This window comes from Hyperolius riggenbachi, chromosome 11, assembly GCF_040937935.1.
Source record: "Hyperolius riggenbachi isolate aHypRig1 chromosome 11, aHypRig1.pri, whole genome shotgun sequence".
NCBI classification, from domain to species: Eukaryota; Metazoa; Chordata; class Amphibia; order Anura; family Hyperoliidae; genus Hyperolius; species Hyperolius riggenbachi.
The window spans coordinates 63,048,583-63,066,860 of NC_090656.1; the positions used below are offsets into that span (position 1 = coordinate 63,048,583).

At 45.3% G+C, this 18,278-nt stretch overlaps 1 protein-coding gene across 1 annotated transcript in view; it reads left to right on the forward strand.

Moving 5' to 3' along the window:
* Nucleotides 1-12,530: 12,530 nt before the first annotated feature.
* ZDHHC7 (zinc finger DHHC-type palmitoyltransferase 7) overlaps nucleotides 12,531-18,278 on the forward strand; it is a 70,990-nt gene continuing 65,242 nt past the window's right edge. Inside the window, exon 1 of the mRNA XM_068260616.1 lies at nucleotides 12,531-12,659. The gene's annotated coding sequence lies outside the window, so the exon portion shown is untranslated. The remainder of the gene's footprint in view (nucleotides 12,660-18,278) is intronic.

An 18,278-nucleotide genomic window follows, 5' to 3' on the forward strand; every position in this document is an offset into this window, starting at 1 on the left:
ACTAAGTATTAAGTCTTTTATTGTTAGAGGGTTCAAAAACTTATTTCACTCAATGAAATGCAAATCAGTTGCTATCTTTTATTTAAGGTTATTTTTTCGATTTTCCTTTTGATGTGCTATCTGCCACTGTTAAAATAAACCTACCATTGAAATGATACTGTTCTGAGACTTTTCATTTCTTTGTCATTGGACAAACTTACAAAATCAGTGAGGGGTCAAATAATTATCTCCTCCACTGTATATATATTATTATTATTATCATTAATAATTTATAAAGCGCCAACAATTTATAAGGCGCTGTACAATATAAGAAAACAAACAAGGGATACATAATGATACAGACAATGATATACATCAAATATGAACACTGATACAAGATACAGCACTGCTGATTACAATTTCATTGAACATGATAACTAAAATGTATAAATGTCTAACAGTGTGCAAGCAATTAAATTAATAACATTCCATGACACAAAAGGGTGAGGGCCCTGCCCTTGCGAGCTTACAATCTAAAGGAATGGGGTGGAAACAAGAGGTGGGGAAGTATACAGTATATGTACAGGCAGTGCGTAATTAGGTTATTTAGTGGGTGCATGGCCTAAGCTAGAGAATATGCTTGTTGGAAAAGGTGGGTTTTGAGGGAGCGTTTAAAGATTTCAAAGGTGGGAGAGTGGCGGATGTGTTGTGGAAGGGCATTCCAGAGGATGGGTGAGGCACGTGAGAAGTCTTCTACACATGAATGTGAGGAGGTAATTGTAGAAGAGGATAGAAGGTAGGTTAGGGTTAAGAGTTTGAACTGAATCCTCCCATTAATTGGTAGCCAGTGAAGAGCTTGACAGAGAGGGTCAGCAGAGGAAGAGCGAGAGGAGAGATGAATGAGTCGAGCAGCAGAGTTCAGTACAGAATTGAGCGGTGCTAGTCGGTTAGTTGGAAGTCCACCAAGCAATATATTGCAATAGTCCAATCGAGATATAATAAGAGCATGTACTAACATTTTGGTTGTGTTATGGGAGAGAAAAGGTCGGATACGTGCTATGTTTTTCAGTTGGAAATGGCAGGAGCTGGTTAGGGAGTTATATATACATATATATATATATATATATGTATATATGCACACGCACACACACGCACGCACACACACACACACGCACTGGGATGCAAAAGTTTGGGCAACCTTGTTAATTGTCATGATTTTCCTGTATAAATCGGTGGTTGTTACAATAAAAAATGTCAGTTAAATATATCATATAGGAGACACACACAGTGATATTTGAGAAGTGAAATGAAATTTATTGGATTTACACAAAGTGTGCAATAATTGTTTAAACAAAATTAGGCAGGGGCATAAATTTGGGCACCACAGAAAAAGAAATGAAATCAATATTTAGTAGATCCTCCTTTTGCAGAAATTACAGCCTCTAAATGCTTCCTGTAGGTTCCAATGTGAGTCTGGATTCTGGTTGAAGGTATTTTGGGCCATTCCTCTTTACAAAACTTCTGTAGTTCATTCAGGTTTGATGGCTTCTGAGCATGGACAGCTCTCTTTAACTCATACCACAGATTTTCAATTATACTCAGGTCTGGGGACTGAGATGGCCATTCCAGAACCTTGTACTTTTTCCTCTGAATAAATGCCTTAGTGGATTTTGAGCAGTGTTTAGGGCCATTGTTTTGTTGAAAGATCCAGCCCCGGTGCAGCTTCAGCTTTGTCACTGATTGCTGGACAATGGTCTCCAGAATCTGCTGATACTGAGTGGAATCCATGCGCCCCTCAACTTTGACAAGATTCCCAGTTCCTGCACTGGCCACACAGCCCCACAGCATGATGGAACCACCACCACCATGGTTTACTGTAGGTAGCAGGTGTTTTTCTTGGAAAGCTATGTTGTTTTTCCTCCATGCATAATGCCCCTTGTTATGTCCAAATAACTACATTTTAGTTTCATCAGTCCACAACACCTTATTCCAAAAAAAAGCTGGCTTGTCCAAATGTGCTTTAGTATACCTCAAGCGGCTCTGTTTGTGCTGTGGGCGGAGAAAAGGCTTCCTCTGCATCACTCTCGCAGACAGGATCTCCTTGTGTAAAGTGCGCCAAATGGTTGAACGATGCACAGTGACTCCATCTGCAGCAAGATGATGTTGTAGGTCTTTGGTGCTGGTCTGTGGGTTGACTCTGACTGTTCTCACCATTCGTCGCTTCTGTTTATCCGAGATTTTTCTTGGTCTGCGACTTTAAACCCTAACTTGAACTGAGCCTGTGGTCTTCTATTTCCTCAATACATTCCTGTTGAAACAGACAGCTGAAATCTCTGAGACAGCTTACTGTATCCTTCCCTTAAACCATGATGGTGAACAATCTTTGTCTTCACTCTTCAGGTCATTTAAAAGTTGTTTTGAGACCCCCATGTTGCTACTCTTTAGAGAAATTTAAAAGAGGAGGGAAACTTACAACTGACCCCCTTAAATACTCTTTCTCATAATTGGATTCACCTGTATATGTAGGTCAGCGGTCACTGAGCTTACCAAGCCAATTTGAGTTTCAATAATTAGTTCGGAAGGTTTTGGAATCAATAAAATGACAACAGTGCCCAAATTTATGTACCTGCCTAATTTTATTTAAACAATTATTGCACACTTTTTGTAAATCCAATAAACTTCATTTCACTTCTTAAATATCACTGTGAGTGTGTCTCCTATATGATATATTTAAATTAAATTTTTATTGTAACAACCAACTATTTATACAGGAAGATCATGACAATTAACAATGTAGCCCAAACTTTCGCATCCCACTGTATATATATATATATATATATGTATATATATATATATATATATATATATATATACACTCACACATATATATGTATGGATTGCAAGCACATAAAAATCGCAAGTAGAAATTAGATTAAAAAAAAAATTTCAGTCGTCACCACGACGGCCGCCTCGCGTCATCATGGCGGCCGGCGTGACAGTACGGCGCTTGCGCGATTAAACCGCGCATGCGCAGTACTGTCACGCCGGCCGCCGTGATGACACGAGGCGGCCGGCGCGGTGATGACTGACATCAGCTTTCAGGAAGAAGGAGCCCGACACTCGGGCCCAGTGTCGCCGGGAGCCGCCGGGGAGCAATTTCTGACCAGGCCCTGGGAGAAGAGCCAGATGGACGTCGAAGGACCTCCCGACCTACGATGAGGTGGAGAAAGCCCCAAGTAAGTTCAGATTTTGGTTTTAGTTAGAGCTCGGAGTCCCTTTAAAGGGATACCAGATGCGAAAAATATAAGAGAAACGGGAGGAGCTGGCATGTATGATGAGGCGTCCTCAGGCCCACCACACCCCCCGTTCTCTTTTCTGCCCTTCCAATGTGGCTATCTGCCCTTCAGCACCCTCTTCCGGGTGGCCGAAGTCGAGCATCACTGCATCACAGAGTGTAACTGCGGCTGGGAGCACTCTGCACATGCAGCGCACGACAACAGCCGGGAGCACTCTGCGCATGTGCGTGACATCACGATTATGTCATGCGCATGAGCAGAGCACTCCTGTCTGTGGTCACATGCTGTGTGACGCAGTGATGCCCAACTTCAGCAACCCGGAAGAAGGTGCTGAAGGGCAGATAGCCACATCAGAGGGGCAGAAAGAAGAACGGGGGTGCGGTGGGCTTCAGGACGAATCACCATACATGCTAGCTTCCTCTGCTTCTCCAAAAATGTTCGCATCTGGTATCCTTTAACAAAAAGGGACACTTTAAGATACATCCCTGACACACCAAGCCACACCCCTAGTTACGCATATCACAAAGGATATCGCAAAAGATGTAATTTTATAATTCAAATCACTCTGGTCCCTTCTGTCATCATTAGTTCTCCTTTATTTTAACATTACAAAATAAGACATACAGTATATCAAATTAAATGATAGAAATAACATTTAGGGCCTATTTCCACTACAAAGACACAAATTCGTAATGTGAATGTTCGCATCCAAAGTGCAACACATGTTTGTGAATGGAGCTATTTCAATTCAATGCAAATTTTTAGACACAATGCGGAATAAATCTGCATGGTATGCTGCATTTTTTCACATTCCGTGGCAATCTAGATGCGAATCACGGCTAATGTAAGTCAGCGGGGCCACATATATTCGCATTACAAACGTCTAAATTTGCGTGCTGAACGTGAATGTATCCAGCATGCGTCATTTCTTCACCTTCTACAACCCAACAAGCACAGGAAAGGCCTACACAGGAAGTTAATTAATGCTAATGAGTTGCTGGGCATGTGATGTTGCTAGGCAGTTTTAAAATAGCAACGTGATTTCCATGTGAAAACCATGCATAAAAACACAGGCGTTTTTAAATTTGCAATGCGTGTTAATGGAAATAGGCCCTTAGAGTCTATTTAACACATTTTTAGTAGAAAAATGTATACATTTACATAGATCTTCCTGAAAGAGGAACAAATGAGGAAAAAGCAGAGCCAGACAAGGTCTTCCAGCACCCAAGGCTGAGATAGCAAAGTGTGCCTGTTCATCCCTCCCCCGCAACACACACACACCTTAATTTCTAGTTATCTGGCTTGCAGTCACTGCCAGAGCCGGGACAAGGTCCTTCAGCACCCAAGGCTGAGACAGCAAAGTGCGCCCCTCCATCCCTCCCACCCCAGCCGTCACACACTGATTGCTATTAGACTAAGAGGTGCCCCAGAGCCCCCAACCTCCCCAACACCTTAATCTCCAGTTATCTGGCTTGCAGTCACTGTCATGTATCCCCTTTTCTTATTTCTTTCTGCTTCAAACAAAATTGGGAATGACAGCTGAATGAGTTGTGCGCCCCCTCCTACACTGCGCCCTGAGGCTGGAGCCTCTCCAGCCTCTGCCTCGGCCCTGCCCTGGTCACTGCCATGTATCCCTTTTTCTTATTTCTCTCTGCTTCACACACAATAGGGGAAAGATAGCTGAGTGAGTTGTGCACCCTGAGGCTGGAGCCTCTGCCTCAGCCTGGCCCTGGGAAAGAGGGAATGTGTCACCAAAATAGAGAAAAGTGGGATGTCACTGGAGCCCTAGTGGTCAGACCGCAAAATGCCTTCCAAATGGTGCCAGCGCACGGATCGTGCGAACTCTGGTTGCAGTCAATGCGTAAAAACCGTTGGGAATTGGCCGCAGACAAACTAGAAGGGAGCCTGTGAGGTACGGAAATACAACTTTACACACTAGTTCAGGGTATAACTGCCACCACCTCTGTTACCATGGGATAGAGGAGCCCGCTGACTGACTAGTCCTGCGAATAAAACGGTTAAACACACTCTATTCTGTCTAGATATCAACAATAGTAGCATCTCTTCAGAAAACTAAGTTCAGTTCCCGTGTATGCTGAAAAATAGGGTAGCTGGAACAACAACTGACGATAGCGTCGGTTTATTGAAAGCAATATAAATAATTAATATATACAGAAAATTATTAAAATCAACAATTATTGAGACATGAGATAACACAGTATGAAAATAAAGGGGAGAAAAAAATACTTAGTTTCATGGAAAATGTCCTTTTGTGGGAAAATCATCAAGTCCTTGATTTCAAGTTCCGCAGAGTTCTTTTGTTTCAGATAAGTTCAATCAAAATGGCCACCACTTGTTCCTCACGGTGGCTGAGTGTTCATGAAGGTGGAAAAATGGAGGAATAACTAGCCCGAGCAGCTCATGTACTTTAAATGGAGCTGCTTTCAGAGGCGGGCTTCTAGAGTCGGCCCCCGGGCCGGACTATGGTAATCACATCTGGGCAGGGGCTTTCACAAGCCCCATAACCCTGACATTTCTCTAGACCGACCTATGCGGCTGGCACACAAATAATAATTACATATTCTCGATCCCCAGAACCTACCGAATAATATGATACCTTTGAAGCGGGTGTTAGGGCGTATGGTTACCGAGGGGTCCATAACTCCTTAACCCGAATGAGGTATGATTATGATTTGTATACCGAGACGTTGGTCCAATTTCAACGAATCCGAATACTCTCCTCCCACCTCTGGGTGATACTCATTTTTTTCTTTAATAAGCAGAAACCATACATCACATGCATCACCATTTTAAGCCATGGAGACGGTTTGGCTGGGTAGTCTGATCTCCTGCTGTGAGCTCATCCTGTCTTTTCCCAAAAGGCAGAGTGAGCTCTTTGCTGGCTCCTGGGGAAGCTTCCTTCTAGCTGAACAAATTTTTGGTGTTTTAAGCCCCGTCTACACTATAAGATGTTGCAGCGATCCGGCGGCTCGATTAGCCGCCGAATCGCCTCTTCCGCGTGCCTGCCGCGTCCCTGCTCGCCGCGCGTGCGCCGCATTCGATTCCCTGCTCATGCCCGCTCGTCCCTGCTGGCGCCGCTTACCTTCCGCTCGATTCCCTGCCATTGTCCCCTCGCGGGGAGCGAGCAGGGAATCGGCGGTGCGGAGATCCGTCCTGTCGGATCTTATCAATCGAGCCGCATCAGCAGCTCGATTGATAAGGAGCATCGCGGCCGCATCTACTCGTGTAGATGCGGCTTTTCACCTCTGGCTAATTAACATCTAAGCATGAGATCAGCTAGGTGTCACCTGGTTCCCAGAACAGAAAAGGGAATTACTGCCTCCATGTTATTCTGCCTTCCACAGGGAATATATCCAAGCTAATTAACACCTCCCCCCAGGCTTTTACAGGGATTCTCTCAGCTAAGACAAGACTGTAGATGCTCCTACACAATCAATCCAGATTCTATTGATCTGAAGCGCAATCGATGCAGAGAATCGAGTGCGATCGCTTTTTCTTCACGGGCGGTTCCAGGACACGTCTGCGGCCCCGCAACCGTCCGTGACAGCCCCCCCCTCTTGTCGGTGGCTTAGACACATATCCGCAAGATGTGTGGCGGCGCCGCTAACCTGGCTGACGGGTCTCGAGCTGCCGGCACGCGGGAAAACCCATTGGCGCCTGCGGCTCGGTTCCACTGGACAGGTCGCGGTCTGCTACCCTCAGGTTTGACCCAACATGGGCCGTTCTGGACAGGGCGTTTGCGCCACTGCGGTCGGATGTGGTGACTGCTGACAATGGGCAGTGGTTTGGGTAGGTCAACAGCCAGCCCACGCAGGGGTTCCCTGCGAAGTGGCTGTGGACCTAAGGGAACCCCGCAGGAATCCCTGGACCTCCCCAGCTCCTGACAGACGGCACATGCTTTGCAGTAGTTTGCTACATCCCTGTTCATCCTGGGTCAATAAAACTGTCTCCGAATACAGGCAAGTGTCTTGCGGACACCAGAGTGTTCTGTCAGGGAATTATCATGTGCGGATTTCAGCACATGTCCCCTGAACGCACTCGGGACCACAAGCCATTTGGTATTCGCCTGCGGCTTACCTGTATGGGGCGGTACAGACTCGCTGTGCAGTCTCCCACCTTCCCAGTACACCTTGAAAGCGGCCCCATCTGCGAGGGACTCAGAGGCTTGCTGCCTTAGGGCCTCCAGGCTTGGGTCGCTTTGTAGTGCTGCTGTGAGGACGCTGTCAGTTTCAGCCAACTTGCTCATGTCACACGACGCCAGCGGCTGAAAGGTCTCATCCCTGCGGTCAGAGGAGGGGGAGGAGGCCGGAACCCCCTCCACCTGTTCTGAGCTCGGGTTCTGAGCAGTACAGCTGCGCGGTACTGCTAGCACAGGTATACCTTCAGAATGGCACAGACTGGCATTACTCAAATCATCATTGCATGCATTAATGACAGTGACAGGCATAGACAAATTTTCATTACAGACCGTTTGTACATTAAACACAGGTACAGTTACATCTTCATCACAACAGACAGTTTGTACATCAAACTCAGGTGCCTTTGAAGCAGGCACTATTGAACCGTGTACCCTTGAACTGGGCACATTCAACCCACCTCCCCCTGGTGCTCCCCCAAGTGTATAAAGTACCTGGTGGTGAGTGGAGAGTCCATCTCCTTCCGTGAGCAACAAGGCGGTCGTGGCAGGTTCGTAGTAGGACACAAGCTTGCCAAAATCAGTCCCCAGCAACACAAGGACTGGGAGATCCTTCATAACCCCAACAACCCTTTCTTGGACTCCCACCCCCCAGTCCATCTTCACTCTCGCGTGGGCTATGTGAAAAAGGGTGCCCTCTACTCCAGTAAGGCAAGGGATCGGCTGGAGCTGATGCTCTCCTTTGGCACAAGGTGTGAGTGAACTAACGTGATGTCAGCTCCGGTGTCTCGGAATCCGGTGACAACTTTGCCGTTCACTCTAACAAGTTGCTGCTGATCGGTTCGGTCGCGGATTTCCTTTCCGCGGGCAAACAAAACAAAATCTGATGATCCAGGCTGTGGTTCATTGGCGGGTTGCCTCTGCTGTGGGTGAAGTACAGGGGATACAGGTGCTGCAGGTGCTGGTGGTGTCTGTCTCCGCTCCGGACAGTCGAATTTCATGTGTCCGGGCTGGCGGCAGTAGTGACAGGTGACCTCTCCAGGGGCTGCAGGCCTGGGTGCAGTAGCTGCGCTGGGTGGCCTCTGTGGCTGACGGCTCACAGGGGCAGGAGAGTCTGCCGAGGTATTGGGCTGACCTCCTCTCCAGCTGGATGGGACAGTTCTGCGTGGATCAGACACCCGGGTAGTGGCAAAGGTCTAAGCGAGGTCTGCAGCGACAGTTGCTGACGCAGGCTTGCGCTCAAGCACAAACTGTCGTACATCAGCAGGGCAAATGTTCAGAAATTGTTCCAGGACTATCAAGTCCTCCAGGACATCATAAGACCCTTTGGTGAGGCCTAGAGTCCACTGGCGGAGTGTGGTGAGCAAGCTGCTGACCAAATCTCGATAAGAGTCAGAAGACTTTTTCTGCCAAGCCCTGAACTTTTTGCGATAGGCTTCTGGCGTCAGCTGGTATTTGGTAATGATAGCATCTTTTATAGCGGCATAATCATTATCTTTCTCCGCATGCAATTCTGCGAAAGCATCAAGCGCTTTGTAGCGCAGCAAAGGTGTCAGATGTCTGGCCCACTGGTCTTGGGACAGACGATACTGACGGCATGCTTTTTCAAAAGACCGCAGAAACAAGTCAATGTCAGTGTCCTTTTCAATATTAGCAAATTTAAATTTTGCACTTACGGGTGGTGCAGCTCCTTCATCAGGGAGGCCGGGTGAAGAGCTCCGGCTGGCCTGTTGCACTTTTGCCATGTTTAGCTCATGCTGTCGTTGGCGCTCCCGTTCTCGCTCAGCGGCATCCCTCTCCGCGTGGCGTTCTGCAGATTGGCGTTCCTGCTACTCCCGGGCTTCCATGTACTGCAGGTACTTGTCCAGGTCAGTCTCCATCAGCTGTCGAAATGCCTGCTGCATTACTGGGTCAGCACCCATGGACAGTCCAGTACTGGCCAGTTCCGGGCGAGTACTTCCAGAAACTCTGGGACTGGAGTCCACACTGACAGTCTCTGACGTAACTGTTGCAACAGGGCCCGCAGGATGCTCAACCTCTGTACGAACAGAATCCTCAGTCTCTGGCTCCCCTTGACTTGGGTCAGATGGGTCGGCGTCTACCTCAGCAGACACATCCGGCTCCCGCGGTTGCTGGGTGTCCCATTGAAACAAGTCATTTACCAGGTCCTGGTGTTTCTTGCGGTCGACTTCAATGCCTCTCGCTTGACAAAGAGTTTGCAGGTCCGCCAGGCACATGTTCTTGTAGTTCCTGGACATTTCCATGCCAAATAAAATAAAACTTTTGGGGAGGGGTACTGACTACACAGTCTCTCTGTATATATAGAAAATATATTGCCTTCCAGCTACACCAACGAATTAGTTCGTTTCTTGATAGCGCTAGCGCTATCTTAGATACTTTCAGCACAACACAGGTCCCACCCGCTGCCAAACACTGTCACAGGAGTCCTAGTGGTCAGACCGCAAATTGCCTTCCAATCGGTTTCAGCACACAGACCATACAAGCTTTGGTCGCGATCTTTGCACAGAAACCGACAGAAATTTGGGAAGCAGCCCGACTAGAAGGGAACCTGTGGGTTACGGAAATACAACTTTACACACTAGTTCAGGGTATAACTGCCACCACCTCTGTTACCATGAGACAGAGGAGCCCGCTGACTGACTAGTCCTGCGAATAAAACGGTTAAACACACTCTATTCTGTCTAGATATCAACAATAGTAGCGTCTCTTCAGAGATCTGAGTTCAGTTCCTGTGTATGCTGAATAATAGGGTAGCTGGAACAACAACTGACGATAGCGTCGGTTTATTGAAAGCAATATAAATAATTAATATATACAGAAAATTATTAAAATCAACAATTATTGAGACAAGAGATAACACAGTATGAAAATAAAGGGGAGAAAAAATACTTAGTTTCCTGGAAAATGTCCTTTTGTGGGAAAATCATCAAGTCCTTGATTTCAAGTTCCGCAGAGTTCTTTGTTTCAGATAAGTTCAATCAAAATGGCCACCACTTGTTCCTCACGGTGGCCGAGTGTTCATGAAGGTGGAAAAATGGAGGAATAACTAGCCCGAGCAGCTCATGTACTTTTTAATGGAGCTGCTTTCAGAGGCGGGCTTCCAGAGTCGCCCCCCGGGCCGGACTATGGTAATCACATCTGGGCAGGGGCTTTCACAAGCCCCATAACCCTGACATTTCTCTAGACCGACCTACGCGGCCGGCACACAAATAATAATTACATATTCTCGATCCCCAGAACCTACCGATTAATATGATACCGTGGATGCCGGTGTTAGGGCGTATGGTTACCGAGGGGTCCATAACTCCTTAACCGAACAAGGTACGATTATGATTTGTATACCGAGACGTTGGTCCAATTTCAACGAACCTCTGGCTAATTAACATCTAAGCATGAGATCAGCTAGGTGTCACCTGGTTCCCAGAACAGAAAAGGGAATTACTGCCTCCATGTTATTCTGCCTTCCACAGGGAATATGTCCAAGCTAATTAACACCTCCCCCCAGGCTTTTACAGGGATTCTCTCAGCTAAGACAAGACTGTAGATGCTCCTACACAATCAATCCAGATTCTATTGATCTGAAGCGCAATCGATGCAGAGAATCGAGTGCGATCACTTTTTCTTCACGGGCAGTTCCAGGACACGTCTGCGGCCCCGCAACCGTCCGTGACATGGGAGCTATGATATTATCCACTTCAGTACCAGCAGCCTCTGCCCCCTTACGGACCAGAGGCTGCTGGTACAGTAAAACGCTGCTTCCTGATGAATCGTCGCAAAAATCCGCCGCTCCCGTCGTTCTGTCGCTATGACGGTAGAGCGCTGTGCGCCAGTCAAGAGCCGCTTTCATTGGCTCCTGACCCTGTCAATCAATATAAGCCAATGGGATTGGCTTATAGTGATGACAGGGCCAGGAGCCAATGAAAACGGCCCCTGACCTGCTCACAGAGCTCTGCCATCATAGAGACGGCAGGGTGAGCGAATTGCGGTGGGGACAGAGCGGCGAGATCGGCGGTAACAGCAGGGACGCCCGGTGAATGCGATGTAGAGTTTACGTCCAGTCAGGGCCGCAGCACCACCTGCTGGATGTAGATTCCTACTGCGTCGTGCAGGAAAAGTTAATTATACTACAGTGCCTCTTGAGATATTATATTAGATATTGACATAATATCAAATTTTAAAATGTTACTATATAGGAAAACGAACCAAGATAGAAAGGACCAGTGTGGTTTGAATTATAAAACATATTTTTCTTATGAAAACTTTATGGTATGCGTGACTGTGCCTCTTGAGATATTATATTAGATATTGACATAATATCAAATTTTAAAATGTTACTATATAGGAAAACGAACCAAGATAGAAAGGACCAGTGTGGTTTGAATTATAAAACATATTTTTCTTATGAAAACTTTATGGTATGCGTGACTGTGGCGAGGGCGTGATCAGGGGTGTGGCAGGGGCGTGGCTTGAGTGTCCCACTTTCTCATCTAAAAAAAATGGGAGGTATCATAATATATCAATTTAAAGGATGGGAATAAAGTTTAGAGTCTTTCAGTAGAAAAAATACATATATTTACATAGATTAGTACATCAGTCCTGAACAAGGGACAAATAAGGAAGAAAGAGGGACAGAGGGACAAGGTCCCCAAAGAGGGACCTATGATGTTATTATTTCATGTCACTACTTTGCCTTTTAAGATATTTCTCAGCTTGTGGGATATGTAATCTTCTCAAGACACCATAATGATGACATTAGGTACATATTTCAAAAGCTATATAAAATAATAATAATAATAATAATAACAAAAAGTTACAGTGAGAGTGAGATACAGTTGAAACATTAGGAGCTATTGGTGAACTTTAATATAATTCTGAGGCATGACTGCACTATAATCAAATACTAGTCAAACAGCTCGGGCAGGCTTGTAACCCTGAACCCCTTTTATTATCAGCCAATCCCCACTTCATTCTAGAATGCAGCTGCCCGTAGTTAAGATGGCGGTTGTACAGCTTCGCATATCAGAGTGAGATGCGCGCATGCTCAGAGCAATGTTCCCTCCGATCTGTGCCGAGAGGGGCTGGCTGCGCCTCCGGAAAGAACCGATCCCAGCAGCGACCCCGGAAGTAGCTGCTACAGCTATTCGGCAATCGGCAGGGCTGTGTGGCCGGGCCAGGCGGAGGGGACAATGGAGGAGAGCGGCAGCTAGGTGAGCGTGATGGGGCGGGTGCAGGGAGACGTTATATCTCTGCAGCGTATCCCCCGGCAACAGCGTCCGCATACAATGTATCAGTGCCTGGATCACTGCGCGCTCACGTGACCCGAGGAAAGCCAGCGGCCGCGCGCTAAGCAGAACCCTGCAATAATTATCACATAGACATAGAGCATATATAGCATTATCATATATATAGATCCCAGCAGAACAGCCCAACTCTATGATCACATTATAGAGCGTATTATATATAGCATTATCATATATCATCTACAGCATAGGTCCCAGCAGCCCCACTTCATGGTTATCACATAGAACATATATAGCATCATATCACATCTATAGCATTATTATATATCATCTATACTAGATCCCAGCAGCCACACTGCATGATTATCACCTATCTCATATACAGTATAGCATATATATTATCTAGCAAAGATCCTAGCAGCCCCACTGCATGATTATCACCTATCTCATATAGCATATTTATTATCTCTAGCATAGATTCCAGTAGCCCCACTGCATAATTACCACAATATAGGGCATATTATGTATGGCATTATCATATCTCACTTATAGCATAGATCCCAGTAGCCCCACTGCATGATTGTCACCTATCTCATTTATAGCGTCATATATAGTATAGGTCCCAGACTCCCAGCTCTATACTGTCATCAGTGTGCATGATTATCTCATATATTATATAGCCTATAGGTTGGTAGTCCACTTTAGGGGACCCAGCAGGAAACCTCATAGGGAACAGTTGTCCAATCACAGCACCCTCTTAAAAGCGTTGTGATTAGGCAAATAATGTGGGCGTAATTTACTACAACCCATTGGAAATCTAGACGTTTGAGTGGGTGCTGCCCACCTACTCACCTTAGCTGGATTTCCCTATGATGTTTCCTGCTTGGTTCCCTAAGCTAGACTAATTCTACATATAGACCCCAACAGCCCTAGGCTACCACTGTAGCAGTGTGCATGATTATTATTTATCTTTTATATATAGCATTTATCATATATCATCTATATAGCATAGATTCCAGCAACCCAGTGCATGATTACATACAGCGTATATAACAGCAAGGTCGGGGCCAGCTTGCTGACACCCGGGACTTGTCCCCTGGGGACTTCGGTCCCCGCCCCGGGTCCCTCTCGGGGGAGCCACCCAGACCATGTGGGCGCGTCCAAATGGCCAGGCCCTTTGGGTAACCACTGGGCAGGTTGAGGTCCTCCTATCCTTCGGGTGTTGGAGGACCCAAAAGCCCCCAGCGCTGAAGGCAAAGGGGGAGGTTCCCTTCGGGGAACTCCGGAAAGGGCCCTGCTTATGTGGGGCCTGGGGCTGCTCATGCACGTTTTTGTGGGGTGTTTATGCACTTCCACTTTTTCCGTGCATGGGCATAAAGCCTTGCTTACTCCGGGCTATATAACAGCTCTGTACTGTCACCCCACTACATAATTATATGCAGCATATAGATATAGCGTAGATCTCTGGACTGTCACTCATGTGCATTATTATCATTCATATACAGTATATCCTATGCAGCATATAACACATCCCGGAGCAGTCAGTGCCATGCGCTGTCAGTGTATGAGGAGTGTCACTGATAGCCACTGCTGTATGCTGAACGGATGTCATTCACTGCTCTCTGTTGTCACCAATGTATAGAAAGCCGATCAAAGGTCACTCAGAGCTACATGTTTATTATTTTACTATAGAGACTAGATGTCGGCTCTGTCACTGCTCACTGACATTAGGAGTCTTTTCCTCTAGCAGCGGTTTGCGATGGAATTCCGATTACAAACCTTTGGGTGCTCTTAAAGCAGATCACCTGAACTCAGAACTTCCTCTCTGCTCTAAAAGAGATGCAACAGCATAATAACCGTTAAAAAAAATAATTTATTTGTTGCAGCTGATACAAATCCTGCAATAAATCTGCAGTGTGTCTACTTCCTGCTTTTATGAAAGCAGACGTAGGGTAAATATCCTGTGTTTACAAATTAGCTGCTCTGCCGAGATTCCTGAGCTGGCACAGCTAAGAGATCAAATAACGACTTGTAATTACCGAATTTACAGATGAGCGGAGATAATATATCACTCATTACTGTGCATTATTATATAGAATACGATATATCATTTACTACTGTACATTACTATTATATCAGTGATGAGCTCACGAGTAGTGAGCTGATCGAATCCGTGTTTAAAATGAGGCTTGATTGCCTCAGGTGTGCGGCTGGGAGAGAGGGGGTTTCTTACCCATAAGTCCGCGGTCCTCTATGCGTTCCAAACATCTTGCACGCATCCTATTGGAACTATGCGCACTTCCTCCTTTAAGCCAGAAGGAAGAAGTGCGCTTAGTGAGTCTTGCAACACCGCGCGTGCAAGATGTTTGGAACGCATAGAAGACCGCGGACTTATGGGTAAGTAACCCCCTCTCTCCCAGCCGCACACCTGAGGCAATCAAGCTCCTCATTTTAATCATGGATTCGAATAGCTCACTACTCGTGAGCTCATCACTACATTTAGGACACAACATATCTCTCACTACTGTACATTGATTATATAGAATACAATATATCCCTCACTACTGTACACTTATTATGATATTAGCTGATGACCCGCGTTGCCCGGGTTTTTATTTATCTCTTGTTGGCTCTGCCTCTTTGTCATGGAGTTACTTTGTGTAAAAGTTAGACAAAGTTTGAGATCTTTGGGGTACTTGGCATCAATAATGTCAATTTTCCTATCGAAAAAAAATAAATCTAATTGACTGCGGCTCCGCCCCTTTTTGTGAATGGTAAATCCATTCACCCAATCACTGACTAGCAGGTTTGAGGCCTTTGCCATTAACAGTTTAAGAATGGCAGCAGTTGAAATATTCCCCTTGAAGGACCACTGTCATGAAAATATTAAAATGTAAAGTATATGTAAACCTATACAGATAAGTATGTTTTTTCCAGAGTAAAATGAGCCCTAAATTACTTTTCTCCTATGTTGCTGTCACTTGCAGTAATTATTAGAAATATGACAGAACCGACATGCTTTGGACTAGCCCATCTTCTCATGGGGGGGGGGGGGTTCAGAGGGTTTCCTTTATTTTTCAAAAGCACTTGAATAGTGAATGGCAGTTGCTCCGTCCAACTGCCAGAAAAGTGTGCAGCGAGCAGGGAGGGTGACAGCATCTTTTGTTTATAAATCTTTTCAAAGAAGCTCCTTTATAAAGAATAAATGGCGTGTGGAAAATCCCCTATGGAGAGATGGACAAGCCCAAAACCTGTCAGTAATGTCAGATTTGTAGAACCTACTGTAAGTGACAGCAACATAGGAGAAAAGTAATTTATGGCTCATTTTACTCTAGAAGAAACATGCTTCCTATTTGAATGTTTTTACATATATTTTACATTTTAATATTTTTGCGACCGTGGTCCTTTAAAAATCAATTGGTGAAATTTGATTGGCTGTTGTAGGCTACACCCACTTTCCTGAATCCTAGCCCCACTCACCCAGTGACCGACTGGGTGAAGTTTGAGAACCCTGCCATTAACAGTGTGAGAATGGCTGCAGTTTACTGTATATTTTTCCAAGGAAATTTGTTGGCTCCGCCTACTTTTGGTGTACTTCCTTTAAGGCCTTTTCCCACTGTAAATCACATGCATGTTTGATGCATTCACTTTTCGGCTTGTGATTCAGGAATTAGAAGGGCTATCGCAACTGTGATCAGAATCCTACAAAGATGCGTTTGCGTTTCTACAAAAAATCAAATTGCAGTCATGGAAAATGTCATTTTCGATTTCTATTTTATAATGAATACTTTTGCATTTTGCAAGTCACATGTGTATTGCAATTCTGAAGAAATCTCTTCTAGTGAAATATTTACCCGCAGTATTCAGAGGTGCTGGCGCTCAGGTGTGGATTATTATCCTCATATAAAATATATTTCAGATCAATCAATGCTTTGTCGTCTTTGGGTATACAGGTGCTGCTGATACTCACTGCTATACATGATTATTATATACTGTAGAACAGGATAGATCAAGGTTTAATCACTGCTCTTTATTGTCACTATATATAGGTTGTCCATGATCCTTCGTACCTGCACATTATAGTCTGATCTGTCAGGATCATAATTGGCAGTATTAAAGAGGACCTGAACTCAGAACATACTCTTTACTCTTAAAGGAATTGTCAGGCAAAAAAAAAAAAAAAATTTCACTTACCTGGGGCTTCTACCAGCCTCATGCAGCCTACATATTTTTTTTTTAGCATTCCCGCTGGTGCAGGAACATTAAAGCATACTTTTTTTTTCGAGTTAGCGGTGCAACGCCAACAAATTTTAGCGTTAGCGTTGCAACGTGAAAATTTGTTAGTGTTGCATCGCTAACGCTAATAATGTATGCGTCATTGTTCCTGCACCAGTGGGAATGCTAAAAAATGTACGCAATGCGGCCTGCCGACTCCGAGGTCGGCAAAAACGAAACTAGCTGGTGATGGGCGACTGGAGCAGCAGTGAGTGACTACAAGGGCACAGGATGGCTGCATGGGGCTGGTAGAAGCCCCAGGTAAGTGAAACTCCGCCAACCCGCCGGCCGTTCTGAAGCGCCGTAGGGTTGTTAACAGGGCTGTGGAGTCGGAGTCGGGCAATTTTGGGTGCCTGGAGTCGGGAAAAAATGCCCCGACTCTGACTCCTAATGAATTTGTAACTGTAATTAAAATAGAAAATATGATAAAATGTTCTATTTCTCAGATAATAATAATAAGTGATTAAAAATAATGTATATATACAGTAATAGCTGTGCTTAGTCCACAAAAATGAAATAAACCAATCAAAATTAGTTACTTGTGCTGCTTCAATAAACCAGTCCCTGTATTTTTAAGGTCAGATATACATATCTGATTGTGACTGTATATATGATGTGTACACAGGAATCTCTTATATATATACTAAATAACATCTATGCTGTAAGAATAAAGCCTGATATGTAGCTGTGTCACTAATAGAGATGGTCAACGAGATGGAAATAATTCTGCATTGATGCTGATTTATGCAAATATATGCACTCCCTTTGCTGATGAAATCAAATAATTTGATATGTTAAAATTTGGTTTGGTGACTACAAATTAAAGGGTAACTGAGACGGATGAAAAGTAAAGTTTTATACATACCTGGGGCTTCCTCCAGCCCCCTTCAGGCTAATCAGTCCCTCGCTGTCCTTCACCACCCGGATCTTCTGCTATGAGTCCTGGTAATTCAGCCAGTCAGCGCTGTCCGGCCGCATGCCGCTCCCACAGCCAGGAACATTCTGCACCTGCGCAATAGTGCTGCACAGGTGTAGTATGCTCCTGGCGGCGGAGTGTGTGCATGCGCACTACGCCCGACTGGCTCAAGTACCTGGACTCATAGCAGAAGATCCAGGTGGTGGAGGAGGACAACGAGGGACTGATTATCCTGAAGGCGGCTGGAGGAAGCCCCAGGTATGTATAAAACTTTAATTTCATCTGTCTCAGGTTTACTTTGCTACACAGTAGTACTATACTCTACATATGCACTCCCCACAGAGCTGCAGGGAATCCACTGAGAATGCTGTGCACATTGAACACAGAGGTGTTGT